The sequence below is a fragment of the Bos indicus genome, chromosome 15 (genome assembly GCF_029378745.1).
Source record: "Bos indicus isolate NIAB-ARS_2022 breed Sahiwal x Tharparkar chromosome 15, NIAB-ARS_B.indTharparkar_mat_pri_1.0, whole genome shotgun sequence".
Classification (NCBI taxonomy): Eukaryota; Metazoa; Chordata; class Mammalia; order Artiodactyla; family Bovidae; genus Bos; species Bos indicus.
The window spans coordinates 77,840,326-77,864,357 of record NC_091774.1 but is presented as its reverse complement, the minus strand read 5'-3'; the positions used below and the strand labels follow the sequence as shown (position 1 = coordinate 77,864,357).

Below are 24,032 nucleotides of genomic sequence, written 5' to 3'. Positions count from 1 at the left end.
CTTTCATGCATTGGAGAAGGAAATGGCAACCCACTCCAGTGTTCTTGCCTGGAGAATCCCAGGGACAGCGGAGCCTGGTGGGCTGCCGTCTATGGGGTCGCACAGAGTTGGACACCACTGAAATGACTTAGCAGCATATGACTGACTGAAGAACAACAATATATGACAACCTTCTATAAGCTGTAATGGTCTATAAATGGAAGATGTTTTCAGTAAATTACACACAAAACTATTAACAAGAACAAGATCATATATCAACATTATTTGTTGTTCACTAAGTCCTGTCCGACTCTTTGCAACCCCATGGACTGCAGCACGCCAGGCTTCCCTGTCCCTCACTATCTCCCTGAGTTTGCTCAAACTCACGTCTGTTGAGTTGGTGATGCCACCCAACCATCTCATCCTCTGTTATGCTTTCTCCTGCCTTCAGTCTTTCCCAGCATCAGTCTTTTCCAATAAGTCAGCTCTTCGCATCCGGTGGCCAAAGTACTGGAGTTTCGGCTTCAGCATCGGTCCTTTCAATGACTATTCAGGGATCGACTGGTTTGAATATCAGCATTATAAATGTATATAAAATGATAAACTACACAACTAGGAAATCTGATAGTGTACAATTTAAGGGTTAATTGTTTAGATCTATATGGTACTAGAAACACTGTGACTATTTTTTTTCCTTCCTAAGAGAGGAAAGAGGTGCTTCCAACACATGGGAAAACCCTTGAGGCCTCTGCTTGGGAGTCCACTTATTTTTTTTGTGGTAAGGTAGGGTATAATCAGTATTTGTGGGTAGAAGAGTTATTGCTCTGAGAAGCCAGATGTTACAGAGAAATCATTTGCAAACCCATGAGTTATTTGCATGTTGTTGGGGCCAAAAGGTCTCAGAACTAAGTTTTCTTTCTTTCTCTGCATTTTACTGTCCCACAAGATGTAGAACTTGTGGGAATAAATGACGTTGACCTTTTAAACAAACAAACGAACTATTTGCATTCTACCTAGATCTTGGGATTTCTAGGTCAGTCTGAAGGAGGTCTTCAAGAACCTAGCCTTTGTTACGGAAAAAAAAATTTTTTTTTTCACTGGGAGAAGCAGGTTAGGGCTGGAAAAATCAGTCTTTTAGTAGAACTTTTATGAGCTTCCTGGCGCTCCAAGGATTTTTGCAAGGTTGTGAGTTCACCCAGCTGCTCATCCCGCCAGAGGGCTTTCGTTTAACTCTGAAAGCTTGCAATACACTTACAGTCCACGTCTCAGCAGACAAGGAAGGGCCGGATCCCGTTGCTTATCGGCTGGGTTAGAAAGGAGGGTGTGTCGGGTGCCCAGCGCTGGCCAAGCACCATCCCATTCACTCACCCATTCATTCATCAAGTATTTTATTATGCGCATATTCAGCGCCAAGCAGAGGTTGGCGCCCGCCAGTTCGTCCAGAACTCTTGTGGGTGAGGGGCGCAGAGCCGAGAACTTCCAAGTTTTCAGGCCGGGTGTCTTCCCCGCGTCTTCCCTCCAGCGGAGTAACGAGACAAAGAGACTTGCCCTCGCCGCTCCCCGGGTCGAGGGTTCTACCCGAGGCCCCCAGGGCCCCCGCGCGGCTGCTTCTCCACTCCCCAGCCCGAGGGGGCGCTGCAGCGCCGGGCGCTCGGCCCGCCCCTGCGCCGAGCCCCGCTCGGCTCAGCGCTGCGGGCGGCACCGCGGTGGTACGTTCCCCCGAGCCGCCCTCCCCCTCCGCGTCGGCCCTCCCCGCCGGTGGTAGGCGCCGGAAGTGCCGCCATTTTGGGGTGTTCTGCTCTGGCGGCAGCGGCGGCGGCGGCGGGACGCGGCGGCTCCCCCGGGACTCGGCCTCAGCAGCGAGGCGGCGGCGGCTGCGGAGGCGCAGGCAGCAGCTGAGGCGGCGGCAGGCTGAGGTGCAGCCGCTGGTGAGTGCGGCGGCCGTGGGATAACGGGCCGCGCGGGTGGGAGGGAAGGGGCAGGAGGGAGGCGCCGCGGGGCGGGTCCGGTCCGGGCGGCCCCGCGGGGTCACCAGGGCCCCTCCGGGCGCGGCCGCTCCGGCTTCCCCGCGGCCCCCGGAGGCAGGTCCGCGGTGTCTTCCCGGGTGTCGGGGTCCTCCGCTGCCCGGGTCCCGGCGCGTGCCCCGGCGCCCTGGGAGACCCGCCCTCCTCGTGGCCTTGCCCCTCTGCCCGCGCCCTTTGCCTTCTCCCTCGGGGCTCCGAGGGCTCGGTTCCCTGCCCCGGGGGTAGCTCCGTCCTCCTTTTTTCCGGCCGCCGTGCAAGACCCAGGCTGCTTGCCCGGGACACCCCTTCCCTGCTCCTGTCGCCCCACGTGTTCTTCTCGGTCCTTATCCTTGGGGTAGGGGTGGGGTGTCCCCAGGACCCCCGCCTCTGGAGGGCCGCGCTTCTTCTCTGAAGCTTCGGGAGCCCCCACTTCCTCGCCCCAGATCCGCTAGGGCCTTGGCTCACCCTCCCCCCACGTCAGGTGCTCACCCAGTCATGGCCTAGTAGCTGGGCTGAATTCTCGCACCCGGGAGCGCCGAGAGCACGGCCGGGAGCTTTCTTCCTTCTCTAAAGGACCTGCTTTTGGAATTGAAGCTTCTGGCGTCTTCGGTTGCGGTTCTCGGGGCAGGATGTTGTTTTAATTCTCGAGGCCGGTTGTCCAGGCTCGAAGCAGCTTCTCCTTGGTTTAGGCTCATCCCCGTAGTGGAGGGGCAGGTGGTAGGGTTTTGGTCGGAGGAGGCTGCTTTAGCAAAATGGAATCTTTTTTTTTCTTTTTCTAGCGAGCAAAGTTAATGCTGTACTTTTATTACCTTCGAGTGAGAATGCTGCCCAGTAGTGTCAGACAGCTTTGAGTGCTTTATAAATTAGCTTGCAGTATAAGAGGTTACAGACACCCGATGAATCCTTTGCAAGAACTTCACCCTTAATAAAGGTCTTTTCGCTTTCTTTGATGCTCTGTAGGTTGAAGAGGCTTTAGTTGGATTCTCTCACCTTTTCCACAAGTGTGACATCTCTCCGATGGGTATTGCCAAGTTTCAGTTTCTCCTGAAATTCTCGCTGAGGAAGGGTCGTCTCTGAGAACCACCAAAGATTCTTTCCACTTTAATATTCACGAGTCCACTTGGAAAATAATCCAGTTGCCATAGCGTGCATAAACTATTGCTCCAGGTCCCTCCCCTACAGCTGTGTTGTTACATTCTTCTAACTTTACTTATAAATCTGCGGTTTCTCCTCTTAAGTTAGCTAAGATTGAAGCATTGCTGGTAGGGAAGCAAAGCCGGAGCTTTCAGCTGTTGCTTCAGCCAGGAAGTTGAGTTTCCCCAGCGGGCTCTTTGCTCTTGACTGTCCACAGCCTCTTTCCATTGAAAAATGGCCCTTGACCCAGAGCACAGGCCTCAGCTTCTTTCCAACTATTCATTCATTTTTGCCCACGGGGTTTTCTTCTCCTCAGTTGGTATCTAGACTTAAAATCCATTCACTGGTGAGGCTAGATGAGCTGGTGAGATAGAATAGCTTTTCCAACCACTTCACTTTTCAGATGAGGAAACTGAGGCTCAGCTTCCAGGTTACTTGCCCAAGATTCTGTAGCACCTGCTCTTAGGTGCTATTTAAACATAGATTAAATATATACATTTTCATATATATATATATATAATGAGCAGTAATGCAGAGTGCTCTTTGAGATGTGGTGGACCGGAAAGGCTTGAAGTTGGAAGGCCTTAATTGGCATCCCCGCTCTGTTACTAGCCTTACAGCCTTGACCACGTCTCTGCTTTGAGCCTCAGTTCATTCTCATCTGTAAAATGTAGGGAATCATGACTGTTTCACATGGTACCAGTTCAGCTTCAGCGCAGTAATATGGTATCGGAGGCAGACAGTGAAATTTTAAGCCAGAATGATTTCTTCTTCTGAGAGTTACATTTCTTATTGCAGAAGTTCCAGATGCATCATTAAAAACGCAGATGTGCCAGAAAGGGAGCGCTTCACCCTTAGTTCCACCGCTCGGAGGTGGTTGGTAATACTTAGTCTTCATCTCACCATCTTTTTTTATATGCAGTAGAAAAGTTTATTATTTTATCAAAATAGGCTTATCCTAGTTAATAGTTTTGTGATGTGTTTTCAGGATTTAATAATAGGTGATAGGCATTAACAACTACGTATTAAATGATTCTGTGTTTTATAGCTCCAGCACATGTGAGTTAGGCCAGAGGCTATCCGAGCACGGGAGCTGAGCATTTGCTCTTTTAGACATGCTGGGCTGGAAGGAGAGGAGAGGAAGGGCAGAGACCTGACATTTATTGTATGTCTACTGTGTGATTTTTTTTTTTTTTTAATATTTTGGCTCTGCTGCTGAACGTAGAATCTGAGTCTTGAATTCTGTGCCCTTTCCTATGACTGCCACTGTAGCTTCTTTAACTTAACTTTGCTGTGAGGTCAGACATAATACATAATAAGGAACTGGGAGGTTAGAAGGTGGTGGTGATGTGCCTTGGAGGGGGCAAGAAAAGGGCTGTCATATGGAGGCTGGGGTGAAGAAGTTGGAGGAAGCAGAAGCATAGGATCCTCTCTGAGCTCCAGGATCTGGATACTTCCAACAAATTGCTCTCTTTTCTTAAACCAGCAAATGATAGAATTTGGTTAAACTCTGTTTCCTCTGCTTTTTTTTTTTTTTTAACAGCTTTATTGAGATACTCACATACTATACAATTTCGTAGTTTTAGTATATTACATTATTTAAAGAAATTGTGATAAAATATAATACAGTTTTGCCATTTTAATCATTTTTTTTAATGTGGCATAAAGCACATAACCGGAAAGTTACCGTCCTCATTATTTTTGAATGTACAGTTTTGTAGCATTAACTTGTTATTGCCAAGTGGTGTCTGACTCTTTGCAACCAGATGGACTATAGCCCGTCAGGCTCCTCTGTCCGTGAGATTTCCCAGGCACGAGAACTGGGGTGGGTTGTTGCCAATTCCTCCTCTAGGGGATCTTCCCAACCCAGGGATCGAACCCATGTCTTCTGCAGAGAGGAGAGTTGTTTACCACTGAGCCATCAGGGAAGCCCCTAGCATTAAGTACATTCATATTAATGGAAAATAGATCTCCAGAACTTTTTCATGTTCTAAATCTGAAACTATATATCCATTAAACAACTCCCGTTTTCTTCCTCTTCTCCTCACCCCAGCCTTTCATAACTGCCATTCTGCTTACTACTTCTATGAATTTGACGACTTTTCGATTTATAAGTAGAATCATATAGTATTTGGCTATTTGTGACTGGGTTCTTTCACTTACTAGAGTATCTTTAAGGCTTATCCGTGTTGTAGCACATGGCAGGATTTCTTCCCTTTTAAAGGCTGAATAACCTGTTATATGAATATGCCACATTTTGTCCATTTATTTGTCAATGAAGACAAGTTGTTTCCATCTTTGGGCCATTATGATTAGTGCTGCTGTGAATATGGATGTGCAGATATCTCTTTGAGATCCTTCTTTCAGTTCTTCCGGATAATACTCAGAAGTGAATTGGCTGAATCATATAGTGGTTCTGTGTTTAGTTTTTTGAGGAGCCTCCATACTGTTTTCCACAATTATTGCACCGTTTCACCATCGCACAAACAGTGCACAAGAGTCCGTATATCTCCCTGTGCTCCCTAGCATTTGTTTTCTTCTTCTTTGGCCACACCATGGGGCATGCAGGATCCTAGTCCTCCCCCGGAGCCTGAACCCTGCCCCCCCTGCTGAAGCACAGAGTCCTCACCACTGGACTGCCAGGGTTCTTCTCTGGCCGTAGTCATCCTGACGGGTGTGAGGACTCCCTGTGGTTTTGATTTGCATTTCTGACTAACGATCAACGTCTTTTCATATGCTTGTTGACCATTTCTGTATCAACTTTGCAGAAACGCCATTTAAAAAACTAAAAACATTTGGTGGTGTTGAGGTGCAGTTCTTCATTCACTCTGAATATCAGCCCTTAAGAGACGTGTACGACTCACACACACTTTCCCCCTTGCCTTTTCATCCTCTTGTGTCCTTTGATGGGGTCTCATTTGTTTTTGCTCTTGTAGCCTGTGCTTTTGGTGTCTCATCCAAGAAACCACTGCCCAGTCCAGTGCCCTGAAGCTTATCCCCTGTTTTCTTCTACGAGTTTTATAGGTTTAGGTTGAGGTCATTTTAACCTTTTTTTTTTGGCTGCTCCGTGCCACTTGGCTTGCAGGATCTCAGTTCCCTGAAGAGCAGTTGAACAGGGACCACAACAGTGAAAGCCCGAAATGCTCGCCACTGGGCCACTCGGGAGCTCTCCCCGTTTCAAGAGTGCAGTGCAGTGGCCTTAAGTACATTCACGGAGTTGTGCAGTCGTCGTCTCTGCCTGTTCCCAGTGTTTTCTTCAACCCAAGCAGAAAATCTGTAACCATTAAGTAATAACCATCCATTGCTCCCTCCTCCTAGCTCCTGGTAACCTCTGGTCTACTGTCTGTCCCTGTGAATTTACCTGTTCTGGATACTTCATGTAATTGGAATCGTGCAATATTTACCCTTTTGTGTCTGGCTTATTTCATGTAGCACAGTTTTCAAGGTTCGTCCATGTGTAGCAGGTATTAGGACTTTCTGTGGTTGAAGTCCTCTGCTGATTGAAGTCAGGGACGTCTCCTTCATCTTGGTATCTTGCCCTCTCTTAGTGCTGCATAAAGGCTCTTGATTTGGTTAGAATGCTTTCTCTTCATGGGAATTGCCAATTACAGGGGGATGTCCACAGATTCCCTCAGATCTTTGAAAAAATTGAAACATATCAGTGTGCTTAAAAGTATGTAACAGTAACCCAGATCACAGTTATCAGCATCATTTCTAATTTGTGATTTATATGTACAGAAAAAGTATCGCATGAAGAGAAAGAAACGGCAAATTTCTGCTATTGCTGTGAAACTGTTATATGAGTGCTCTTTGTTACAGGAGTGGACTGATATCCAGATATTCCATATTGTGTAGAGGTAAAGTCTATAAACCTGGCATTTAATGGCCTACTTAGAATTAATAATGAATACTTTAAGGATAAGAGCCTTCTGAAGGTTATCATAAGCCTCCGAGTCTGTTTCTGTATGTTCAGAGTATTCTCACTTTCTTCTTAAGGTGAGCTTTTCCTTATTTATTTGGAGGTTCATAACTGATTTTGAGCTGCTTGACTGTCTACTTTTCCTCTTTGCTTTTTGGACGTAGCCTCCAACTTCATTTTTCTTCCTCTCCACTAACAAAAGGAGCATGATTAATATTAATTCTTGGGACATGAGATGAACTGGAAGTTTTATTTGGTCAACTCTGTTGTCCTAAAGAGGTATTACGGGCTTCCCAGTACTTGATGGATGGGATTTTATTGTAGTGTTAGCGAGGAATTTATATACCTCTTTTTTTTTTTTTAATGATTTATTTAGGGTCATAGTTGCTGTGCTCAAGCTGTCTAGTTGGAGAGAGCAAGGGCTACTCTCTAATTCTGGTGTGTGGGCATCTTGTTGCGGTGGCTTTCCCAGTGGCCGAGCATGGTCTCTTGGGCACACAGGTTTTAACAGTTTTGGCTCTTGGGCTCCAGAGCACCCACTAATTGTGGTGCCTGGGCTTAGTTGCTCTGAAGCATGTGGGATCTTCCTGGTCGAGGGATCAAATGGGTATCCCATTCATTGCAAAGCGGATTCTTAATGACTTAACCACCAGGAAAGCCCCTTATATTCCTCTCTTTCAAACAATATGAACCATTTTTTTGTTCAGAACTATTCTTTGATTCTTGATTATTTTTGGTAATAGTTAAAAGTAGACTGTATCATGGAAGTTCAAGTATTTCACTATATGTTTGAAATAAGAATTAACTTTATATGTAGGCCTTCTTAGCAGAACTTACAAATTCTGCTAATTGATTGCTATTAATACAATCTTGTATTTACCTGCACACCTCTTCCTAGAGGTGCCATGGCCTGCTGAAATGTTCAAAGAGCAAATAAAATACAAACAAAATTTTTATACTAATTTTTTAATTGAGGTATGGTTGATTTACAGTATTATATGTTTCAGATGTACGACATAGTGATTCACAATTTTTAAAGGTTTTACCCCATTTATAGTTAGCAAATATTGACTGTATTCCAAAACAAGAAATTTTTTAACAAAACGTGGAGAATTAATCTCATAATTGAGAGTTGATTCTAGGATTTTTGAGTTTTTAAAATTGGTTTGAAATCTGTGGTTGGAAAGAATGATGTGACTTGAATAGGGTTTATGAGCAGAGCCTGGCAGGGGTAGGTTTGACACCTCCAGCTCTGGGCCTTAAATTGGTAATATCACTGTGTGACTGTAACATTTCTGGGCTCCGCACCCCCCCCCCCCCCCCCCCCCGCCATCTTTAAAATGGACATCACCTGGAGTGTAATGTGAGGATTGATTGAGATAACTGAAGCAAGGCGCTGAGTAGTGCCTGGTACAGTGCTGATAATGCTGTTTCCTTTTTTCATCTGTAAAAATGGGCCTACTGCTTATGCATTGGTCAGTAATGCAGTTAAGCCAAATAAAAGACACAGAGAGGATGACTCGGTGTGCGGTGCATAGACAGCAGCCACTGCCAGTGTTCCTTTCCTCTCCCCGCTTAGGTATGTTCTGTTGTGCACTTTGCTTTGTTCATTGTGGCTTAGGGATAAGATTGTTTGGCTAGGAAGAGTGTCCTCTCCTGTAGAAGCTTTCAGCTCGTGGTTCCCTGTGGAATGCTTGGGTAGGGTGGTCTCCTGTCATCTTTCCTTTGTGTACTTCACATGGAGTTTGCTAATAGGGAGTCTGCTGTGTTCATAGAAAACTGAAAAATACAAATGAGTGTATTACTGGGTTTGCCCTAGGGACACCTGGTTATAGATAAGTAGTTTTAGGCTTGTAGAGAGGGTGGACGCTAATATTTAGAGTTGTAATGACAGAGGGTGAGATGGTTGGATGGCATCACCGACTCGATGGACGAGTTTGCGCAAGCTCTGGGAGATGGTGAAGAACAGAAGCCTGGTGTGTTGAACACCATGGGGTCACAAGGAGTCAGACACAACTGAGCGACTGAAGGAAGAGATGATAGAGTTAATTGGTTGTAGCTATTTGCTTAGTAAACTATTGTATCAAGAATCCTTATCTGAGCTTTGTAATTTACTGAAGAAGGTTTTCTTGATGAGATCTTTGTAATTGTAACTTGTCCTTGCCTTGACATCGGCAGTTGGAGTCTCCTTAAAGTACTGGTTTCCTAACAGTTAATCAACAGAGCTGTTGTGTAGTTTGTTTGGGTTTCCTGGGGGTTGCATCTTGCAGCTTGTGGGATTTTAGTTGCAGTTGCCCAACCGGGGATCGAACCTGGGCCCACTGAAGTGGAAACACTGAGCCTTAAACGCTGGCCCGCCGGCCCGCCAGGGAATTCCCGTGCTCTGTAGTTACTGTTTAACTTGCTACACTGTGGAAGCCGTGAGCATAAATTTATTTTTAACTTCTTTGAGTTCCAGACCTGTAAAGCTTTTCAAGAATGTTTTATATCCATGAACTCCACATTAACTTAACACATTCTTTCTGCTAAGGAAATCTTTAATTCTTCAAAAATGTTACCTCACAGGCTAGAAGGATAAATACCAAAGTTTTTTCTGGGCATTGGGACATGAGCAGTTTTTCTTTTCTTCATACTTGCCATTGTTTTTAAATTTTCATACAGAGAACATGAATTTCATAAAAGTTACATTAAAATTAGACTGTATGCTCAAGAGATGAGAAAGTCTAGTTTCGGGAGACTGAGTATAAAGTATCTTACGTTAAATAATTTTAAAGCATTTTAATTCTTAGAACTTTGTGAAGTTCTGATGTAACCCTCAATCAGCTGACCTTTCCCCCACTTTACAAGAAATGGACTCACTTTTAGAACAGCATTTGAGTTGTAACATTTTGATTTTTCTTTTACTTCACTTAGAAAATGTGGCAGAAAATATGAAGAGGGATGGTGAGTTCTGGTTTGGAGGCAGCAGTGAGATCTAGTGGATCTCAATTAATTGATTTTAACATGCCTCTTTTGGGATGTGTTTGTAGGTTAGAAGTGTGGCTTTAGAAAGAATTGTTCGCTAGCTTTTTCTGATCTCCATGGCTGTGTTCAGCTTTGAAAAAATGGAGTTAAATATCACTTCCCCCCCCACATTGAAACTCCATTGAAATTTTATTCCCAGATTGGGAAATGTCTTTAGTTTGGGGATTATACAAAATGAAGTTTTTTGGTTCTAAAGCTGTTGGATTTTAGTGTTAGACGTTTAATTTTGATAGGTCTGTGGTTTTCATTTACATAGCATTGTTACTCTTCAGCAAAGGAATCAGTAAATTAGAAACTGTCACCACTTTCTCATTGTTCTTTGTACCTTTTTGTTTCTTGTGAGATTGAAGCAAGCTCTGGCATGTGGGAATGTGTGATATTTTGGTGATAATGTAGGGTAACTAATAGTCTACTGTGAGTAGACTGTCTTTTTTAACCCAGTATTTTTTGGACATCTGTTAAGTTTTTGCTAGTTTCTGTTTTGTACAAATAATTTAGGCTTTTTTCAGTTTTTTTGTGCTTATAGCTTTTGTATGTGGGAAACATTCTTTTCTGTTCCAGTCCCCTCCCCCCACACTACTAGCACCCAGCTTAGCCTGAGTTGTCTGTGTGTTAACCATGCTGGGTTGGGTGGGATATTACTATTGAGACACCTGTGCTGTCCTGTTGGCTGCCTGGGCAAGAATCTTAGGGGGTCCAGGGAGTGAAAGGAAGTCAGGGTGGTGACAAGCACCTTGCAAATGTATAACCCACATTCGTCAGCTAGCGGGTTACTACTGCACTTTGAAACAGCACTGTTTTGTTAAACCTTACAGCACGCTTTCAACTAGGATATTTCACAGAAGATATTTATGTGGTAAAAGACTATTCCTTAGGTTCCTAATTCTTAGCTATATGGCCAGAGTGAGAGGAGCAGGCGCTGCGTTTGGTGCTCCTCAGCCCTTCCCTGAACTTGGTTCTATTTCCGTCTTTCGTTTAGTGCACAGCTGATCCTTGTTCCTTGTCATGGAGCTGTTCCTGTCCGTTCATTCTAGAGTGTGTCATAGGATATTATTTAGTATTCATATATTTTTTCAGTGAGATTATAAGTTTGTTTTTTTTTTTTTTTTTGAGGATGCAGACTGCCTTATTGCTTGTTTAGTGTATTACACACCTTCTGAGGAGTCAGGCATGCAGTCCCTACCCTGGCTACACTCTGTGACCCAGCTCTTCTTTTAACAGTTCACTGGACCGCGGGCAGGCACTTACCTAAGCTGGGCAAATCAGTTTCTCCTAGGAATTTGAGACTGGAACTGAGACTCATGCCTTCAGGGAACAAACAGGTCCACCTGAATTCAGAGAACTTGAAACAGATAAGCAGATGCCAGGGTACTGCCAAATTCAGGCTTGTATCTGTGACAGCAGGGAGGCCAGTACGGGGCGGGGTGGGGGGGTCGGGGGTGGGGCTAAGATTTATGCAGAAGGAAGCACTGATGAGAGAGATGGCCCTGGAGAGAGACAGGCGTATATCTGTGGAAGCAGCGAAGGCCAGTACAGGGCGGGAGAAGTAAGTAGATTTATCCAGAAGGAAGCACTGAGGAGAGGTACAGCCCTGGAGAGACAGACTGGAGACAGGAGACAGACTGCGGAACCGGAGCCTGGGTGTGTAAAGGCTCCAGGTATGGCCCTGTTACACTTCCTGCCTTTGGGTCCTGTCTTTTCAGTTAGTGCCTTTTTTGCTTAAGCTAGTTTGGAGGAAATTCTCCTTAATTACAACCAAAAGAGCTTTGACTAAGATGCTTACCACAGAGCTCTGCCTAATATTTCTTAAAGTCATTTGAATTTTAGGATAGTCAAACCTAGGATCATGCTCTTTGGAATATTGCCCTTTCCCCTCCAAGCCCCGCCCCCCGCCCCCCCAGGCTGCTTGGGGTTTTTTCTTCTCCACCTGTGTAGTGTGGACATGCACTTGTGTTGTCCCTTCTGGCGCAGAGTGCTTCTCTCTGGTGCTTTGCCAGCTCAAGATTGAGGGCTTGGGCTTTCTTTAAAAACAAGTTTCTAATGATTATTTGTTTACAACTGGGTCTTTTTAGGCATGTAAGACTGGTAATAAAGTAATACTGCTATTTAAGATAGGAAATATAAAGTGAGCCATCATTTTTAAAGAGTTTTTTGTGAGGCATATGAATTAGATCCTTTCTTCATTTTATGGTTAAATAATACATTTGCTTGTTTCCTGATTGTTTTCTCTTTTAAGAAAGTTGATGGACTTGAGTGGAACACAATAACGTGGGTTGAACGGCAGTTGAGACTCTAAACAAAGGGGAATGGTGAGTGGCTGTGTGCCCAGTTGATGGAGTCTGCCGGTCTCAGCTCAGTTGGGAACTTCATGAATGGTCTGTAATGGGAGCATCACAGTGGCGTTCTTCTGTTTGAGCAATGTTAATGAGGGGGAGAGGGAAGCTCTGAGAAAGACAGTTTAATGCTTCTAATTTGATTTCTTTTTCTTCTGCGATCATTTGGTTTCTGTTAAGTTGAAAGACTTTACACCAGAGAAATGTAACAGTCCTCTATACTATTAAAACAGGAGTTAAAAAGAAATGTGGATTTGTATACAGCCAGGAAGGTATATAGATGTGCAGGGTAGGAAAAGCTGAAAGTCATTATTTTACTTTGAAGCCCAAATTGTCGAGAATACAACCTAAATAATGCTATGCCTTCGTATTGTGCTGTAGCATGTGTATAGTATTGAACCAAGTGCTGTTCATAGAAGACGCTTACATTTTTACAGTCCAGAGTGCTTACTGGTATAGGGGCCCTTGCACAAAGTAGGTAATCGATAAATGCTGAAATACTGTATATCGAATGACAATTTAATGTTTGACACAGTTCAGTACTAAGGATTAGAAATAGGAAGAAAACTTTTAAGACTGAAATTCTGTGATCCATTTCTTTAAATCATTGTCTTTTGAAAATTGTCAGTACCTTAAAGCTCCAGAGAGTTTTCTGGGGGGAAAAATATAAGCCACTTTGCATTGAAAGAACATTAAGTTGGCTGAGATTTATACTATAAAAGCCTTTGTGTATCTTAACACCTCACACCGTATACTGCCTGGACAGAATCAGAAGGCTCCTTGACAACCCGGATTCTGGCTCTGTTTTCTGTAGCTCCAGAAAATAAGAAAAGGAGAATCTGATACTGTTGGCAGTCTATGCTCTCTTGCTTTTCTGGGCCAAGACATGCATTTAAAAATAAAATCAGGGAAATTGTAAACCAGTAGTAAAAACAAATAAAGCACCCAAGAGTTTGCCTCTTCTCAAGTCCTGTGACCTGAGTCTCTTTTTGTTTCTGGATGTCTGATAGTAAACTAATGTGTCAGGACTATGCTTTGGGCTTGTCCTTCGCTCTTCCTATTTAAAGTTTATGGGACATGATCATGGAAAGACACCATGTTTCCTGTTGCCTTATTGTTTGTATCGTATGCCATGTTTCTTGAATAGCCTGATACAAGTCTTTTTTTTTTTTTTGCTTGCAAACTTCTTTACTGAAATAATTTGGGTTATAGATTGTGGAGATAGGGTTGGGAAACTGCTTAAAAATAACCCTTTTGGACCTGCCACAGGAGAGCTTAGGTGAGGAAATGTATCAAAACCAGATGGATCGTTTCCATGGGATATCTTCATGCCTGTTGTTTACTCTTGGTTGACAGTGTAGCTTGTCTTCTTAGGTCTTTTTTTTTTCTCTTTAGACTTGTAAATTTGTAATTTGTTTTTTAGGTTATGAATTCTGTTTCAACACATTTTATCTTAGTGGTGTTTATATTTAGGTTTTTCAGTAATTATTAGTGTGAGATCAAGGAAAGATTTTTGTGAGTACAGAGACACGTCTTCAGTTTTGTTCCAAGTACCTTGTGGCTCTCGGGATAACTGTGCCTCGGGCCTCGGGCAGGTGAAGTTTCAGACTATTACTGTGAAATCAAGTGCTCCTTTTTATTAATGTTAATTTGTCTGGTGTAACTTTGCTTTGGGCTCAGTAAGACATAGAGAAATGTTTTATTCTGAATTCTGATGGCTCCACTTCTCTGATCAAACCAGATCCACAGATTACCCTTGTAAATGATCTTCTTTCTTAAGGTATCTTCTAATAGAATGGGTCTCGGGGGAACCTGAGCCCCAACACACGTTTAGCTGGGAGTGACAGTTCATCTCCCTTTGTCCATACACAGCAGTTTTGGAGGCAGACCTGCAATTTAAACTCTGTTCTGGTCTGATCAGTGTGATTTATTTTATAATAAGTTTTATTTTTATAATTATTTTGTGTGATGTATTTCTGACATAATCGTGTAGGGAAGCTGAGATTTCTTGAGAACAATCTTGATTTGGAGAACTTTGAAGTCTTGATGGGGAAATACTAAATACAGTTCATGTGGTGTGGTGATCTGGAAAGAAATGACAGCATACACAGGTCATTGAGACTTCAGTGGGCTTGTGTTTATTTGCTCGTATGAATAGAGAGATTAAAACTTGAATATATGTAACTCATAAGAGTGTCATTAAAACAGTTAACATTTTGTCAGAATTGTATACTACATGGGAAATGATCACAGAAAGACACCAGTGTTTATTTTATCGTTATTGTTTATATCATGCCTTTTTTAATAGCCTCTGGATACATTTACAAGTCTTTTTTTAAAAAATGTGTGTTCATTTTTGGCTGTGCTCTGTCTTCGTTGCAGTGCATGGGCTTCTCACTGGTGGCATCTCCCATCTAGAGCTGGGGCTCTAGACTCAAAGCTCTTGGGCTCCTGGGCTCTGGAGCACATGCTTGGTGGTTGTGGTGCGTGGACTTAGACGCCTCGTGGCATGTGGGATCTTCCCAGATCAGGGATTGAACCTGTGTCTCCTGCACTGATAGGCTGATTCTTTACCACTGAGCCATCAGGGAAGGACCCCCCCTCCCCCCCCCCCCCCCCCCCCCCCCCCCGCCACTGGTTTCTTTTTAAAGCTTGCAAACTACTGAATTAATCTGGATTACAGATTGTGGTGATGGGATTGGCAAACTACTTAAAAATAACCCTTTTAGACCTGCTATATTTCTTAAAGGCACCTTGCCGAAGAAAAATTAGATGAGGCTTTCTAAATTGCTAGATCCAGACCATCAAAAAATGCTCTGACCAAAAGGGGGAAAAGCCTGCCGGATCCACCCCCGGAAATCCTAATGGGTCCCCATGGTAACAACCTCCTTGCTTACAACTTGTCACTGTAACTGTCACTGGAGTTCAAGAAAAGCCAGTATATCAAGAACTGTGTGGCATTAACTACTCCTTGGTAAAATGCTGTTGCACATTTGCAACAAGCCAGAAATAGAAAGTTAAAGGTTTTAATTTCTGTGTTCCATTAATTAGATGCTTTAAAAAGCTGCCTAATTATGGTAAGGTGCAGTAGTGGGAAGGTGGTGGGTGGCCGAGGCAGGCATAGGAGGAAGCCGTAGGCTCAGAATGTTAGGATCTTCATTTTCTTCTCTCAGCCTCTCATTTTGCAAAGAGGAAAGTGAAATGCCTTATTTAAGTTCACATAGAAGTGGAAGCAGGGTTCCAACCCATGGCTTCTAATTTTCCAGCGCTGTTCTGCTGTCTCTGCCTACACATCACATTTGCTTTGCTTCTACTTTTCAAAAACCAAGTCTCAGTTTCTGAGGTTAGGAAAAGACCTTAGAGGGCATGCAGGGAAGTCTTCCACCCAGTAGAGGAATCCCTCCTACAGCATCCTGAGCAGGTGGCCTCTGCCTCTTTCCTCAGCTGGGGTTTACCTGTCCAGTCAGCGAAAGCCCCACTTCCTGACTTTGAAGAGAAGATAGTTTTACATGGCTTTCCCATTTTAAAGCTATAAGCTTTGTTTTTCTCCCTTACAAAATAGCAATTGAAAATCAGACCTGAATGGTTTTCATTAGCCTGTTTATCTCCACTTAAGTCATCTTGTCAGTCATGACAAGACAGAATAATTTGTTGAAGAATTATGTCGTGCCTAAATCGTAGAACTTGGAAAAGACTAATGCCATATTTGGAACAAGCTAGTCCTTTAACAGCTGGGAGGGAAGAGATGATAAATGCTATATTCAGCTTAAAGTATTTTATAATGTGCTTATTAATAAGATGAAATGATGGTGAGCTGAAGAGTTCTGCTGTTCTCAGAAGGCCTCAAAAGAGGCCTCAAAGTATTTTAAAAGCAAAATCAAGAGCTAAATAGGCAAGGTGTTTTGTGGGGTTTTTTTTGTGGTACATTTGTGACCATTACTGTCATTGTTTGGAGTAGATTCATTTACACAGAAGTGAGTTTTGGACTCAAAACCAACATTATTTTGGTAATTATTAATTGCATGTACCAAAAAAGGATTTTTTTAGGTCTGTTTTCTGGATCATTGTTGCTCAATATGCCAGTCATTTAATGTCCCATCAGTAAGTGCTTCAGCTTTTATTTCACTTTTCTTCTTTCCTAACTACTGGAAGGGTAGTAACAGGTAAACATTTAAGATTATTAGCCTGAGGTTTTGTTTTTTTAAATACCTTTTAAGCAAAGCATAAATGCATATTTTCTAATAAAGTACACAAAAATGATTTCAGTTTCTTATAACCATGGATATTTTTTCCTCGAAGAATTTAGCATGTCTAAAAATGGAGAATTTGGCTCCAGTGTTAATTTTTCTTTTTGTCTTACCAGAAAATTAAAGTGAAAATGCTGTTGGCAGTCTTTTGCTGTCTTGACTTCAACACAGTAGAGAGTGCTATAATGAAAATGTGGCTGAGTTTTTAATATTCTGGAATTTCATGACCACCAGCACCTCTTGGTTATGCAGCCAAGATAATTAAGGTAATCAAATACTTTAGTCATTAGTAGGTGCGACCTGGCTCTGAGAGACGTATCTAGTCCCAGCTTCAACCCAGTGCCCTTTTCCCTCATTTACTCCAAAACATATTATTTTTGTTGGTTCTGGTTCTTAATTCAACCTGTGAGTTTTTACGTAAAAGTTCATCATACAGTTTTTCTTGATAAGAAAGTATGCTGGACTACAGTGTCGTGGTACAGACTAGCTGTTGAACCTCGTGTTTGGGTGGGAGGTGGGGAATGAGAGAGGAGGGAGGAGAGGAAGAGAAGGATTGGGGGGTGGGGGAGATGGCTGCACCTGTGCCATGTTGTAGACGAGAGCTCGCCTTGGGAACCTCAGGGAGGAGGGTAGCGTATTTGGGGCATCCAGCTATCAAGTAGTAGGTCAGGGCGGGACTTTGAATCACGCCCCGAATTCCGTGCCGTTTTCCTTTGCTTTTGTTGCTTTTAGAGGCTCAGACTCATAAAAATAATGAAATAATTTATTTTTATAACCACTCCTTTTCATGTGGTAGTAAGTTTTTAATTGTTAATCAGTCATGTAAGTTCAGTGTCTCATTTTAGAAGTTCTTACCTTGGGTTAAGGGGGAAAATGGGCTTATCTGTGAACTGCTCTGACAAGATATTGTTTGTGTACCTTACCTAAGCTGTTTTTATCTGTTTTCTTGTTAAAAAGTAGGAGTAATTTAACCCTAACAGAAGTGGCATGGAAGTAATGGTTTTAAGGTAGGTAGCATTCATAGCACCTTCAGGTCTTTGCAGAGAAATGTATGGCATTCCTGTGGGCAAACAGATGAGGGTGTCCCTCCCACGGGTCATCTACTAGATGAGAAAACTAGATGTTGCATCTTTACTTGGTTCCTTAGTGAGAAATGGTGTGACATGAGAGGCTGCTGTCTCCCTTGCTCCCTTCTTCCTAAGGTCTGGCCCTGATCTCTGCTCCCATTGCCCACGGCCATCCTCCTGGCTCTGACGTTACTTAATTCTAAACAGCCGTATTCCACGAGCTCCTAGAGAGAGAGAGAGGTGGCCAGTCTCTCCTGGCTGCCTCGCAGTCAGTGCCGCTTCACCAAGTGGTCTGCTCTGTGGCCGTGTCCTCTTTTGACTGGGCCCACGTTAAAGCCTGTCCCCAATGCTGTCTTGATATATATGTCCTTGCTAGCAGTCTTGTTTTTTAAGCCTCCGTGTACAGGTTGATTCACAGTGGGGGAGGAGCCATGTTCAGGAACTTTGTGATAGCCTGGTTTCTCTTGTCTTTCATCTCTCTGCTTCTATTTATGTTCTTTGTACCTCTTTCTTGAGCTTGCACCTTCTGCATAGTTGACTCTATTATATCATCTTTGAGCCTGCAAAATAAAAGTTGGAAGATTTTAAAGTTAAAGTTCCCAGAATAATGTTGTCGCCCACATTGCACATATGTCACATTTTGAGTTTACTAGTTAAGCCTCTAAATATGTTCTTTATATACAGTATGTGCAGTGTGATGACTTTGGTTGCCATGAGAACCTAAAAATCTCAGGCTTAAATGGTTCAGTAACAGACACATTTTTTTTCTTTTATTGTCTTAGAGGTAGGCTAGCTTTTTCTTTGATCTAATACACTTTTTACAAATTGAGATATTAGTCAGTGTCTATTCTCAGGTATCACCTCTTGCTGACAGGATGGGTAGCTTCTTTGTTTCTCTATTATCAGTCTCCTTTATTCCAATCTTCCATGCTCTAGTTTTTTCTCTGACTGTCTCCTGTTACTTTGCTACAGGATAGAATTAGCAGTAGGAAACTGGAAGCCTTGCCTTCTTAGAAAAAACAGTATACGTGGTAAGAGAGGACCTGTCTGGTGGGACAACCCTAAGCACATCTACCGAATTCCACTCTCGTGTAAGCCTCCTGTGATAAGCTGTGGTGGTAAAATTTTCTTAGGGGGAAAAAAAAATTTTTTTTCCTGAACCAATTGTTGTACTAGACTTCTTTTTTTTTAGTAATTGAGGTATGGCTGATTTACAGTAGCTTGAGAATTTTTAAAAAAGAAGTATGATGTTAGTCTGTCATACAGTTCAGATTCCGCTTGAATTGGAATATATTATTTTGAATAATTTCTTGGCCAGGGTGACTTGTTTATTCTTGACTAGGTTTAGTCATGAAGATTCTCTCCTTTTTGGACTAGGAAGTAGAAGAGGAGATGACAGGATGTTAGATGTAACAAACTATATATTGTTTGCTCTTTGATTCTTAAACCTGTTTTGCATCATAGACCCCCTTTGATAATCTGGTAAAAAGCTATGGAACTATTTCCCTACAAATACAATTTAAGTACATAAATTTTTTTGCATATATATGTAAAATTTTGTGCATAGTATGGTGAAGTTTATGGAATCTGTGAAATACCCGGGAATTCTGTAGGTCTGTGGACCCTAAACACGGACTGCTGATCTGGCCCAGTGCCATTTTTCACCTGAGGATGTGGGTATCAGGAAAGAAATGACTTGGCAAAGGCCAAACTATAGGTGTGTATAGCCATGTTGATTTTGTGGTTATACTTTAATCACCTTTGGTATATATAGTTGTGATGTTTTGCATTGTGTTTATTTTTACATAAGTAATCTTAATGGATAATTAAAGCTATGATGTCATCCAGAAAGTAGTGTATCAGTCCATAGTATGCTACGTTTTGGGAAATCAAAGTTGCTTTGGGAAATCAAAGTTGCTGTAACAGGCCCAGTCAGAATAAATTAAATGTATAAGCCACCGACACAGCTCAGAGATTTTTAATAAAATGTTGAACACTTGCACATCTGTGTTTTGTGGGACATGCCTGGAATGCCTCTACTACTGGAATCCTGCTGTGCTCTTTTTCAAGCACATCAAACGGTATGGACAAGGCTCTGCCTTGCACTAGGAGATCTAGGAGGTGGGATTGAGAGATCGGTTTATCTGTGATTGGGCCTTTTGCTCGTCAGTACTGAATTATGTACAAAAGGCACAGAGAAGATTTCCTTTTTTTTTTTTTTTTACAGAGAAGATTTCAAATGGTTAGTTTGCTTATGAAATACAGTAAAGTAAATAATTACAGTGGACCAATTAATTTTAAGGGTTTTCATTTTTTTAGTTTTAGGGAAAGCAGTTTGCTGGGGTGCTACCCAGTATGTTTGAGTTCTTATGTCCCATAAGCTGGAGGATTGTGCGCACGCATAAAGCAGGTATTTCAGTGACAGAGAGGAGCTAGGCAATGCTGTCTTCTCCAGAGCTCCCCTTCATGACTGGGTGACTTAGCAAGTGTTTTGTCATCAAAGATATTAAAATGCACACTAAATATTGGTTGATTCATTGACAGTTAAAGTACAGAATCTTTTGAGGCCATGAACAATGCATTTCTTTCCTTTTCTGCCCCCCAACCCCCCGCCCTTTTTTTCTTCAAACCATGCATTTCTTATCTGTGGAGCGTTCACTCTGGCCACAAATGAAGCTTTTCATATATACTTTACATTGAGATGAATGTGAATGAGTTGTTCCAAGCAGAATAATTTTTAGAACGTAAACATTTGACGTCTGATTATATAAGCCAGCATCCTGGGAAATACATTTTAAAAGTTATACATTGTAAAAGTTATATCAGGATTTATTTTAACTTGTAAATCAGAAGAGAACAAGAGACCCAAAACTAGTTTGAGAGTTGGAATGAGACTTTCATTCTGAAGACACCAGCCAAGGGGCCTTCACACAGATGCAGAATAACCTTTTTTGCATGTTAAATTCCAGAATTTAAATGATGAATTAAACCTTGTGGTGGCTGCTGTTGACCTGGTAAGACGTTGACCAACTAAAGTGCTCACAGTGTCTTTTCTGTCTCCCGTGGCAGAGGGATTCTTGATGTATAAGTGACTGAAATTATTGGGAGGTTCCTTGGCTGAAATAGAATCTCAAACCTTTCTTCAAGTAGCAGCCTGTGTTGCCTCTGTTTTTTGTCTGGAGCATGTGAACACAATGCATGTGTGTGAGATAATTGGGCTTTCACTGGTGGCCCCCTTTCAGCAACCATGTATGGATAAAGCTGTTCAGGTCCCTGCTCCTCCCTCCCTGAGCACGGCGCAGGATCTGTTCTGCTGTAGCTGCTGCTCCACTTTTCAGCTTTCTATATTTGTACCGCAGCACAGGGGCAGCCCATCCTGGCTTGGGCCGGCTCAGGGCCCGGCCCCGGCTCGCAGTTTGTCTCTTACCTGCATGCGTCTGTCTGTGTGCATTTCTGTCGGGGACTGAGGTTTCAGATTAAAGAGGTGACCTGTTTGCCTTGTTTTGTCAGTTATACATGGTAAAGAATGTTTCAGAATCTTGGGGGTGGGGTGAGGAGGAAAGATTTGTATTATTTAACAGAATATATTAGGGAGAGGATGCCAGACTGATGAACATAGTGTCAGAGGTGACTTTGTTCTCTTAGAAACTTTTCTCATTAAAGTTGTAGCGTTTTTTCCCTGTTGTTTTTCACTAGTCACAAAGCCCAGTTCTTTGGGGTGAAAGTGAATTTCCTTTCCTGGCACGTGAATTTCCTGATAGAAGAATTGAGTAAAAAAGGCTGAGACATCTACCTCCTTATGAAATGATCTCATACACATCTTTTTGTAAGAGGGGCTCCCCTGTGTCTCAGACTGTAAAGAATCTGCCTGCAGTGCGGGAGACCCGGGTTCGATCCCTGGGTCCAGAAGATCCCCTGGAGAAGGGAATGCCTACCCACTCCAGTATTCTTGCCTGAAGAATCCCATGGTCAGAGGAGCCTGTGGGGCAGCAGTCCATGGGGTCACAAAGAGTTGGACACAACTGAGCGAGTAACACTTGCACTTTTATAAGTAGGGGCTAAGCCTCTTCCTTTGACCTTTTCCTGGAAAAGGAACTGGGAAATGCCCCGCTTCTCTGGGCTTCACAGTGACGATGCTGTTCGCACCGTTTCAGAAGGCTTTGTCTGGTTTGGCCTTACAGAAGGCTCATGATGTTTTTTTGGTGTCATGTCTATTTAAGGACATGACATGTAGACAAGAGTTCAGATTATTTCAAAGAGTTTTGGGTTTGTTATATATTTAAGGAGTACTCTCTTGCTTTGTTGTAAGGTATTCTAATTAGACAGAAATACATGCCTCATTCTTGATCAACTCAAGTCTAAATTCAAGTTGGTTTCTTTGTTTTACACTTGCCTTTTACTCCCCTCCCCCAACCCCCCGTGAGTCATAAGCATGCCAAGTTGGGAATAGAACTTGTCAGCTGAGTAGGGATGAGACACTTCGCTGCACATATTTGTAACTGGCTGGTGAGGAAGGTAAAGGCCTTTAAATGCTGGAGAAATGCATTCACTGAGGCAGCTTCTCCTGTGGCTGTGTAGTATGGTTGCAGAGCTCCGTGTGACTATTTACTGATGCAGTCTGCCTTTCGATCACTCAGGAGTCTGTCCCTGAGTCTGTCGTCTGGTGACTTGTTTGCCTGTGACTTGTCCGTTGTTGGCTGCAGGGGTGTGTATTGGTGTAGGGCCAGGACCTGGTACTAAGTCTCTCATGGGTCTAATTACTTAATGACTTTCTAAAATTCTGTTGCGTGTGTCATTAAGTTGACTTCACCTTCTCCTTGGCAACTCTTAGTCCCTGTCTCATGTCATCTTTCTACTAATGTTTTCTCATTTATACCGTGAGTCACTGTATAGTCTCTGTAGGGGCTGTCCCTGGAGATTAAAATCAGTGGCAGCTCTCAGATTTTAGAGCTTAATCTCAGTAAAGGACACCGTGATTTAGCACATCTCTTATTTCAGCTTTTCCTTTGTTCTTGATCTTTTAAAAACTTTTATAATTTCCCTGGTCTCGTTTTATTAGTTGGCATTTTTTCATTGTATGCTTCCATAAACCCTTTTTGGTATAATGCGGGTAATAAATAAATGTTTATAAATAAATAAGTGCTCTTAGAACAAGTGGTTCAGTCTTTTGTAATGAAAGTTACACTTACACTGGACTCTTAACAGACACAGTTGAAGATTTGTCTGCCAGTCACTGCCTTCGTATCTCCATCCCTCCCTCTCTCTAATAGGTGTTTCTGTATAATCTTAGGTACTCCATTTTGCTGGGGTTGACATCCGCACACTGCTGTATCTAAAGTAGATAACCACAGGGATCTACTGTATAGCACAGGGAACTCTGTTCAATAGTCTGTAATAAACTCAATAGAAAAGGAATTTGAAAAATAATAGAAAAATATCTCAGGTACTCAATTTTGAAGAGAAGCAATCCTGTCCTGCATAGGTGCCAGCTCAGTGCCTGGGGTGATCCTGATAGCAGGAGTACCCTGTGTGTGCCAGGCACGGGTCTAAATGCTTTATATACATGGATTTTTAAATTCAAACAAACATCTTCTAAAGTAGATACAGTTGCTGTGACCATTTGCCAGATGAGGTAACAGGTATAAAAAAGTTAAGCAATTTACCCAAAGCTAAACATGGCTAGTAAGGTCCACACTGGGACTAGAAACAGTGGTGGGACTCCAGAGTCTGAGGGTCGGGTGTGTTACTGGCTTGTAGTCAACATTTGACTATTAATTTTATAAACATTCTGAATTTTATTTGGAGATTTTTGAATCATGAATCATCTAACCCGTTTCATTTTAGAATTTCCTTCTAAAAATGACTATAATATATGACTTTGGTTTTGCAGGTCACTGTCAACTAATTCATTTATTGATGATAAAAAGCTGGAAGGCAAGTAAAGTGGTGAGCCTGCAAAGCATACCCCAGATTAGTAATTTATCTCTGCTAGTGCCAGACTGTGTGTTGAAGATACTGAAAGCAGAGTTAATTTTAGCTGCTTTAACTCTGGGGCCCTACACTACCCGTCTTTAAGAGATGCCTTCGTAGGGGAGCATGGGGAGCGAAGCCTGGCAAATTTTGCCTGCTCCATTAGCTGTAATCTATGTGATGGTAACAGGATAATATACATTCAAAAGAAATGATGATGGTAGAATTATTGGTAGGCAGAGTAATTTCGGCAGAGGGTAGCAAAAATGTTATTCTAATCTTAGACAGTGGGATTAACTAGCACAGAAGTTTGGTTTAGACAGCAGCGGAAGAACCCGCTCTCCCGCTCTCCTGTG

General features: G+C 42.7%; 1 protein-coding gene across 17 annotated transcripts in view; it reads left to right on the top strand.

The window, feature by feature from the left end:
- The first annotated feature begins 1,762 nt into the window (after window positions 1-1,762).
- Window positions 1,763-24,032, top strand: part of CELF1 (CUGBP Elav-like family member 1) — a 69,969-nt gene continuing 47,699 nt past the window's right edge. For 3 of the 17 annotated variants that reach the window (XM_019974922.2, XM_070804234.1, XM_070804233.1), the window contains exon 1: window positions 1,769-1,907. The gene's annotated coding sequence lies outside the window, so the exon portion shown is untranslated. Of the gene's footprint in view, window positions 1,908-16,755; window positions 16,906-24,032 lie in introns of all 17 variants that reach the window. The other 14 variants (XM_070804231.1, XM_070804225.1, XM_070804227.1 and 11 more) reach the window with 7 other exon arrangements.